The sequence below is a fragment of the Dasypus novemcinctus genome, chromosome 17 (genome assembly GCF_030445035.2).
Source record: "Dasypus novemcinctus isolate mDasNov1 chromosome 17, mDasNov1.1.hap2, whole genome shotgun sequence".
Lineage (NCBI taxonomy): Eukaryota > Metazoa > Chordata > Mammalia > Cingulata > Dasypodidae > Dasypus > Dasypus novemcinctus.
The window spans coordinates 33,633,475-33,642,280 of NC_080689.1; positions in this window are offsets into that span (position 1 = coordinate 33,633,475).

Below are 8,806 nucleotides of genomic sequence, written 5' to 3' on the forward strand. Positions count from 1 at the left end.
AAATAGAATAAATCAGAATAGACCTACTCCAAAACACCTACTATTTGAAATGACAAATATCAAAGATAAAGAAAGGATTCTGAAAGAGCAAGAGAAAAGCAAAGCATCACATGCAAGGGAACCTCAGTAAGATTAAGTGCTGACCTCATCAGAAACATGGAGAAGAGAAGAAAGTGGCATGATATATTTAAGGAACTGAAAGAGAAAAACTGCCAGCCAAGAACTGTGTATCTGGCAAACTGTTCTTCAAAACTTAGGGTGAGTTTAAAGTCTTCACAGACAACAAAATCTGAGAATATGTTACCAAAAGAATTACAGAATTACAAGAGGTAGTAAAGGGACTGCAGCAGCCTGAAAAAACAAATAATGGAGAAGTAATGCCTTTACGATAATAACATTGAATTAATGGTATGAACTCCCCAATCAAAAGACATAGACTGATAGAACAGACAAAAAAAATATGAGCCATTTATATGATGTCTACAAGAGACTCACCTCAGACATAAGGACACAACCATGTTGAAAGTAAAAGGTTGGAAAAAGATATTCCGTGCAATAATAACTAAAAAAGAACTGGAGTAGTAATATTAATATCAGACAAAATAGATTTTAAATGTCAAACAGTTATAAGGGATGAAGGAGGTCATTATATATCAATAAAAGGGGCAATTTACCAAGAAGAAACAACTATAATAAATACTATGCACCTAACCTGGGTGCCTCAAGATACATGAGGTACACACTGGCAAACCTGAAGGGAGCAATAGACGTCTGTACAATAATAGTTGGAGACTTCCGTACACCACTCTCATTATTGGATAGAACATCTGGAGAGAGGATAAAGAAACAGAGAGCTTAAATAATATGATAAATGAACTAGACCCAATAGATATTTATAGAACTTGACACCCCCAAACAGAATATACATTCTTTTACTAAATATCATTAAGATGTCAGTTCTACCCAAAAACTGATTTACAGATTCAACACAATCCCAGTAAAAATCCCAACAGCCTTTTTTGCAGAAATGGAAAAGCCAATTATCAAGTTTATTTGGAAGGGTAAGGGGCCCCAAATAGCCAAAAATGTCTCAAAAAAGAATGAAGTTGGAAGACTGTCATTTCCTGACTTTAAAACGTATTAGCTATAGTGGTAAAAACACCATGGTACTGGCATAAGGAAAGACAGATTGACCAATGGAACCTAATCGAGAACTCAGAAATAGACCCTCACATCTACAGTTAAGTGATTTTTGATAAGGCTGCCAAACTCTCTCAGCTGGGCCAGAATAGTCTATTCAATAAATGATGCTGAGAGAACTGGATAGCCATATCCAAAAGAAAGAAAGAGGTTCCCTATCTCACACCTCATAAAAAATTAACTCAAAGTGGATCAAGGAGCTAAATATAAAAATAACCATAAAACTCCTGAAGAAAATGTAGGAAAACATCTTCAAGATCCTGTGGTAGGAAGTAGTTTTTTAATGTGGTAGGCAGTAGTTTCTTAAACCTGATACCAAAAGCATGAAAAACAGGAAAAATAGACAAATTGGACCTCTCAAAATTAAATACTTTTATACCTCAAAGGACTTTGTCAAAAGGGTGAAAAGGCAGCTGACTCAATGGGAGAAAATATTTGGAAATCACATATCTGATAAAGATTTAATATCCACGATATATATAAAAAGACAAAAAACCTGATTAAAAAATGGGCAAAAGACTTGAATAGACAGTTGTCCAAAAAAGAAATACAAATGCCAAAAAAAAAAAAAAAACACATGAAAAAATGTTCACCACTAGTGATTAGGGAAATGCAAATCAAAACTACAGTAAAAAAATGACAATGAGATATCATTTCATACTTATTAGAATGGCACTATGAAAAGGTCAGAAAACTACAAGTGTTGGAGAGGATGTGGAGAGATAGGAATGCTTACTCACTTGGTTGGAATGAAGACTGAGACAGCCACTGTGGAGGACTGTTTGGCAGTTCCTAAGGAAGTTAAATAAAGATTTGCCATATGACCCAGCAATATGACTACTAGGTATATACCCAGCAGCACTGAGAGTACTGATACAGACATCTGCACACCGATGTTCATTGTGGAGGTATTCATGATTGCCAAGAGATGGAAAGAGCCCAACTGAAGAGTGGATAAACAAATTGTGGTGCATATACATGATGGAATATTATGCACCTGTAAGAAGAAATAAAGTTGTGGAGCAATAAAAACATGGATGAACTTGGAGGACATTATGTTGAGTGATGCAAGCCAGACTCAAAAGGACAAATACTGTATGATTGTGCTTTATAAACTAAATATGTTGCATAAACTCATGGAATTACTAATTAGACTCTAGGTCACCAGAAAACAGAATGAGAGTAGATAATGGAAAGGTGAGGGTTAATCTGTGCAGAATTGGTAAAAAGTTATTTGTAAATCTTTGGAAATGAATAGAAATGGTGAAAGCACATCATAGTGATTGTACATAGCTGAGTTATTATGTGGTTATGACAGTGGTTGATAGGGAAAGTCTAAAAAAAAGTTTAACATGGAACTGTATAACATAGCGAAACCTCACGTGAAATACAAATATGGGTAATTTTGCATATATAAGACAATTTTTACAAAATATAAATACAAATAAACTAGAGACATGGAAAGAGAATAGTAGCTATGTATGGCAGGGGAAATAGAGATTGAGAAGCGATTGGTTTTTTTTTTTGTCTGGTTTTTGTTTTTTATTATTATTGTAATAAAGGCAATGCTGTAGTAATGACTGAAGGATGAATATACAATTATGTGATTATATCTACCAAATGCCATTGATTTTATACTTTTAATGGATTTATGCTTTATTAATGTGTATCAAGAAAAAAGTAATGACTTATTTTTTTGTTTTTTGTTTTTTCCTCCCCCCCCCCGCCCTGTTGTTTTTTGTTTGTTTTGCTGTCTGTGTCCATTTGCTGTGTGATCTTCTGTATCTGTTTTTCTCTCATTCTCTCTCTCTCTTTTTTTTTTTTTTTTTGTCTTCTATTCTCATCTTTCTCCTCTAGGATTCACCAGAATTCGATCCTGGGGAACTCTGATGTGGAGAGTTTCTCTGTCAATTGTGCCACCTCAGTTCCTGGTCTCTGCTGCACTTCACCTTGACTCTCCCCTTCCTCTCTCTTTTGTTGAGTCATCATCTTGCTGCATGACTCACGCAGGCACTGGCTTACCACGCAGGTGCTCAGCTTGTTGCATGGGCACTTGGCTTGCCATGCGGGCAATGGCTTATGGCACAGGTACGCTTTCTCTTCTTTTTCACCAGGAGGTCCCAAGGATCAAACCCAGGTCCTCCCATATGGTAGGCAGAGGCCTTATCTCATGAGCCACATCTGCTTCCCCTTACTTTTTTAAATGAAAAAAATTTTACTTGGGTCATAAAAATTATTTTTAAAAGGGAAAAAAGGCAAAAAAAGAAAAGAATTGCTATTAAATCTACCTCATTCTGAAAATAAGTATTAATTATATATTTACCCATAGATACATTTTCCCAGAACTCCACTTTCATTTTTAGACAGAAAATAATAGTGCTTTTATTTGTCTTTAAGTTGCTTCAAAAACTGGAAGGAAAAAAAACAATTGGTTAAATTATTATGGGCTGTGTAAATATTGTGAAGAGGGGGAGGTTAAAAGAATTGAAAGGGACATGGAATGATAAAAAGTACTCGGTTTTTTCTTTTAAAAAAGTAAGAAAGAAGCAAGGAACAAATGGAACAAATAGAAAACAAATAGTAAGATGATAGATTTAAGCCCCAGTATGTCAGTAATTACTTTAAATATAAGTGCTTTTTATTAAAAGACAAAGATAGTTCCAGCTGGATAAAAAATAAACAAAAGCTATGTGGCTTAAGCAGAAGAGCATGTAGAAAGAAGCAGAGAGAATTCATTGCCCACAGATTTCAGGAACAGTCAACCAAGTGTGTTACTCCAAGTTGAGGGATGCATCCTGAAGGGTAAGAACTAAATCCTTACAGCAGAAAGAAAATGCATAGTCTGTTATAGAAGTTTCCCAAGACTGAATTTGGTTTGAGCAACAAAGAAGATGGAATAAACATGTTTAAGTCCAGTGTTGCTTACAGGTAAATATTTAACAACTAGATCTCCAAGTGTAAGTTCCAAATGAATGTTGATTGATATTTTTGTTTTTATTAATGCATAAGATGAGAGTGAAACATTAAAGGCCTATGTTGGTAGGCACTTCCCAGATCATTTGTAAAAAAACAGCTGAGAAGGGGCAAAATCCTACCTGAGTGAGCTGTTTTGGGAATCCAGAGAGTGAGAGGCTTCAGGGAATCAATCTGGAGGGAGCTGGACAAAGAGATAAAGAGCCCAAGGGAAAACCATGAGTTGCTCACTCCTGTGGCTGGAAATGGCTGACAGCTAAGCCCCACCCTCAAGGCAAATAGCCTCAGTCCACTCCCTGGCTCTGCCAGCCAGCTGAGTGGGAGGGAATTCCCTGGGAGTAAGAGGGGTCTGGTGAAGGGTGGGGAGTGGTTTCCTTTTCCATGGGTTTGGACACCTGAGCCCCCTTTGAATCTTGGGGAGGATACCAGCCAGCACTGAGGTGGCCCTGGGGAAAGGGGAGAGGGGAATCTGCTCAGGCAGGCTGTCCTACCCAGCTGCCCTGGGAAACAGGAATTTGCTCAGGGAAGCAGTGGAGACAGGCAACTAATTAGCCCAGCCACTGAAAACTATTAAAAGTCCAACTTGCCTAAGGGAAATGGGGGCAGGAAGAGACCACTAAGCTTTCAAAAGCCTCTTTAATCTATGGAGCTGCTGCAGTGCAGTGGGGGAATTCCCTCCTTCCCTGTAGAAGGTTGACAGTTCAACCTTCTAAGGGGAGGGGTCCAGCGAAAGTTAAGGCACACAGCTAATATCTTTACATAGGGAACTTATAGACTGAGTTTCTAATGTTTTGTTTTGCAGTCTTTGGGATTTTTTTGCTTTCTTTTTCCTTTATTTTATTTGCTAAAACTGGATACATCACGGCAGAGGGCAGGTTGCAGAGTGATTAATTGATGAGCACCAGCAGGTTGAGAAGGTCTCTAGGGACCTAGGAGGGAAGGCTTTTTTCCTGGGTTGCTTCTTCGTTGCTGTTTTGTTTCTTGCTTGTTATTTACCCTTTCTTTGTTACCTTTTTTCTTTTGCTTATTTTTTCAATCTACTTTATTTCTCTTCATTTCTTCATTTTTCTGAATTCTGATTTCTGTTTTTCTTCTATTCCACCATTTCTTGTTTGGTCTTCATTTTTTCTCTCTTATTTTTTTCCCCCTTCCTTTCCTTCTTTTCTCATCTATTTGGCTTTTTAATTCATTCTATTTTTTCCTCTCTATTTTTGTCTGTTTTATTTTTTTCTACCCCACCTCTTTTTATTCTTATACCTTTGTACTTTTTATGATTTTTTTTACTTGTATTACTTAGTTTTTGAGCTCTTGCTTGGTTTCTCTTCTACTTTTTTATATTATAATTACTATTATTCTTTTTCTCTTCTTATCTCTTTCCTTTTCTCTGATACTAATATTTTTTTGAAGGGAACACAAACAACTGCAAGGATATAAAATAAGAGGAAATAAGTATCAAAAATTAACCTTACCACAAACAAAGAAACAAAAGAGAAGTTAACCAGCCAAATAAGCCCATTAAGATAAACAGATGCCCAGACACCTACAAAAAAATTACAAGCCATACTAAGAAACAGGAAAACAATGGCTCAGTCTAACAAACAAACTGAAAAACAGGAGGAGATGCAGACTGTGGAACAACTAACCAAGGATGTCCAAACAAATATCATGAATAAACTTAATAAAGTGAAGGAAGAGATAAAGGATATTAAGGAGATGCTGGCGGAACATACTGAAGAAATTGTAAACATACATAAAAAGATAACAGATATGATGGTGATGAAGGGCACAATGAAAAAAGTAAAAAATACCCTGGAAGCATATAACAGCAGATTTGAACAGGCAGAGGAAAGAATCAGTGATGTGGGAAACAATACAAATGAAATCAGACAGATAGATAAAAAGATAGAAAAAATCCAGCAGGAACTTAGGGATTTGAATGACAACACAAAATGCACAAATATATGCATTATAGGCATCCCAGAGGCATAAGAGAAGGGAAAGGGGGCAGAAGGAGTATTGGAGGAAATAATGGCTAAAAACCCCCCAACTCTACTGAGGTACATGGATGTACATGTCCAGGAAGCACAGCACACCCCACACAATATAAATCTTTGCAGGCCTACCCCAAGACATATACTTGTCAAAATTGTCCAGTGATCAAGACAAAGAGAAAATACTGAAAGCAACAAGAGAAAAGGCATCTATCACATTCAAGGGAAGCTCAATAAGATTAAGTGCTGATTTCTTATCTGAAACCATAGAGGCAAGAAGGCAGTGCATGACATAGTTAAGGTGCTAAAAGAAAAAAACTTACAGCCAAGAATTCTCTATCCAGCAAAGCTGGTATTCAAAAATGAGGGGGCATTCAAAATATTCACAGATAAACAGAAATTAAGAGAGTGTGTCAATAAGAAACATGTCCTTCAAGAAATGCTAAAGGGAGTTTTGCAGGTTGAAAGGGAAAAACATGAGAGAGAGAGTTGGAGGAGAGTATAAGAATAACCAAAAAGATAAAAAGAGAATTAAAAACAACATATGGCATACATAAACCTAAAGAAAATATGGCTAATGTTGGTAATTCCTTGACAGTAATAACATTGAATGTTAATGGATTAAACTCTCCAATCAAGAGACATAGATTGGCAGAATGGAAAAGGAAATATGATCCATCTACATGCTGTCTACAAGAAACTCACTTTAGACCCAGGGACATAAGGAAGCTGAAAGTAAATGGTTGGAAAACAATTTTACATGCAAACAATAATCAGAAAAGGGCAGGAGTACCCATACTAATATTGGACAAAACAGACTTTAAATGCAAAACTATTGTAAGAGACAAAGAAGGACACTATATATTAATAAAAGGGGTAATCCATCAAGAAGAAAGAACAAGCAAAAACATTTATGCACCTAATCAGGGCACCTTAAAATACATGAGACAAACATTGGAAAAACTATGTGGAGAAATAGATGCCTCTACAATTATAGTGGGGGACTGTAGTACTCCATTAAACAAAATGTCTTGACAGAGGATCAATAAAGAAACAGAAATGTTGAATAATATATTAGAGGATCTGGACCTAATAGACACATATAGAACATTATACCCACATACAGCAGGATGCACATTCTTCTTGAATACATATGGATCATTCTCCGGGAGAGACCACATGCTAGGTCATAGAATAACTCTCAATAAATTCAGAAAGATTGAAATTATACAAAGTAACTTCTCTGACCACAATGGAATGAAGCTGGAATTCAGTAAGGGGCAGAGAAGCAGATTAGGCATGAAGATATGGAAGTTAAACAACATACTCTTAGACAATCAGTGGGTCAAGGAGGAAATTGCAAAAGAAATCAGTAACTACCTTGAAGCAAATGAAAATGACAACAAAATGTATCAAAACCTATGGAATGCAGCAAAAACAGTGCTGAGAGGGAAATTCATAGCCATAAATGCCTACATTAAAAAAGAAGAAAATGGGAAACAGACGTGGCTCAACTGATAGAGCATCTGCCTACCATATAGGAGGTCCAGGGTTCAGTACCCAGGGCCTCCTGGCCCATGTGGTGAGCTGGCCCATGTGCAGTGTTTACGCATGCAAGGAGTGCTGTGCCATGCAGGGGCGCCTCCTGCATAGGGGTGCCCCACACACAAGGAGAGCTGCCCCTGTGTGAAGAAAGCACAGCCTGCCCAGGAGTGGCGCCACACACACGGAGAGCTGATACAGCAAGATGATGCAACAAAAAGAGACAGATTCCCAGTGCTGCCTTACAAAAATGCAAGCAGTCGCAGAAGAACACACAGCAAAAGGACACAGAGAGTAGACAATGGGGGGAGGGATGGGGAGAGAAATAAATAAATACTCTAATACCAAAGACAAAGACACCACAAGAAAGGAAAACTATAGACCAATCTCTTTAATGAAACTAAATGCTTAAATCCTAAACAAAATGCTTGGTAATCATATTCAACAACACATCAAACAAATTATACACCATGACCAAGTGGGTTTCATCCCTGGCATGCAAGGATGGTTCGACATAAGAAAATCAATCAATGTAATACACCACATAAACAGATTGAACAAAAAAAAATTATATGATCATCTCTATAGATGCAGAAAAAGCATTCAACAAAATGCAGCACCCATTTCAGATTTTCTTTCCCATATATGGTCAAGGAAGGCCTCTGTCTTGTAAAATGAGAATAACCACAAAACAACAACCCTGTGAATATATTTTAAAAACATTGAATTGTATACTTTAAGTGGGTGAAATGTATGGTATGTGAATTATATTTCAAAGTTTAAAAAGAAACAGAACCAGAAGACAAAATCATTGCAGGAGAAAAGGTAAAAAAAAAAAAAAAAGAAAGAAAGAAAAAAGAAAATAAATTCAGCAAATGTCAGAAAAAAATTGACTGAAATAGTTGAAAATTGTGACCAAATAACTTCATTTGGATTCAAGAAACTTAGTGAAAAAGTGGTGGTCATAGATCAAGAATTGAAAGCACAGGTACAAAGACTCAAGGATGAAATTATCAGAAAACATAAGAAGACAGAAATGAACTGAGTAAGCCCAGGAAAGATATAATAGAGAAAAGTAATGACATCACAGAAAGAACAAG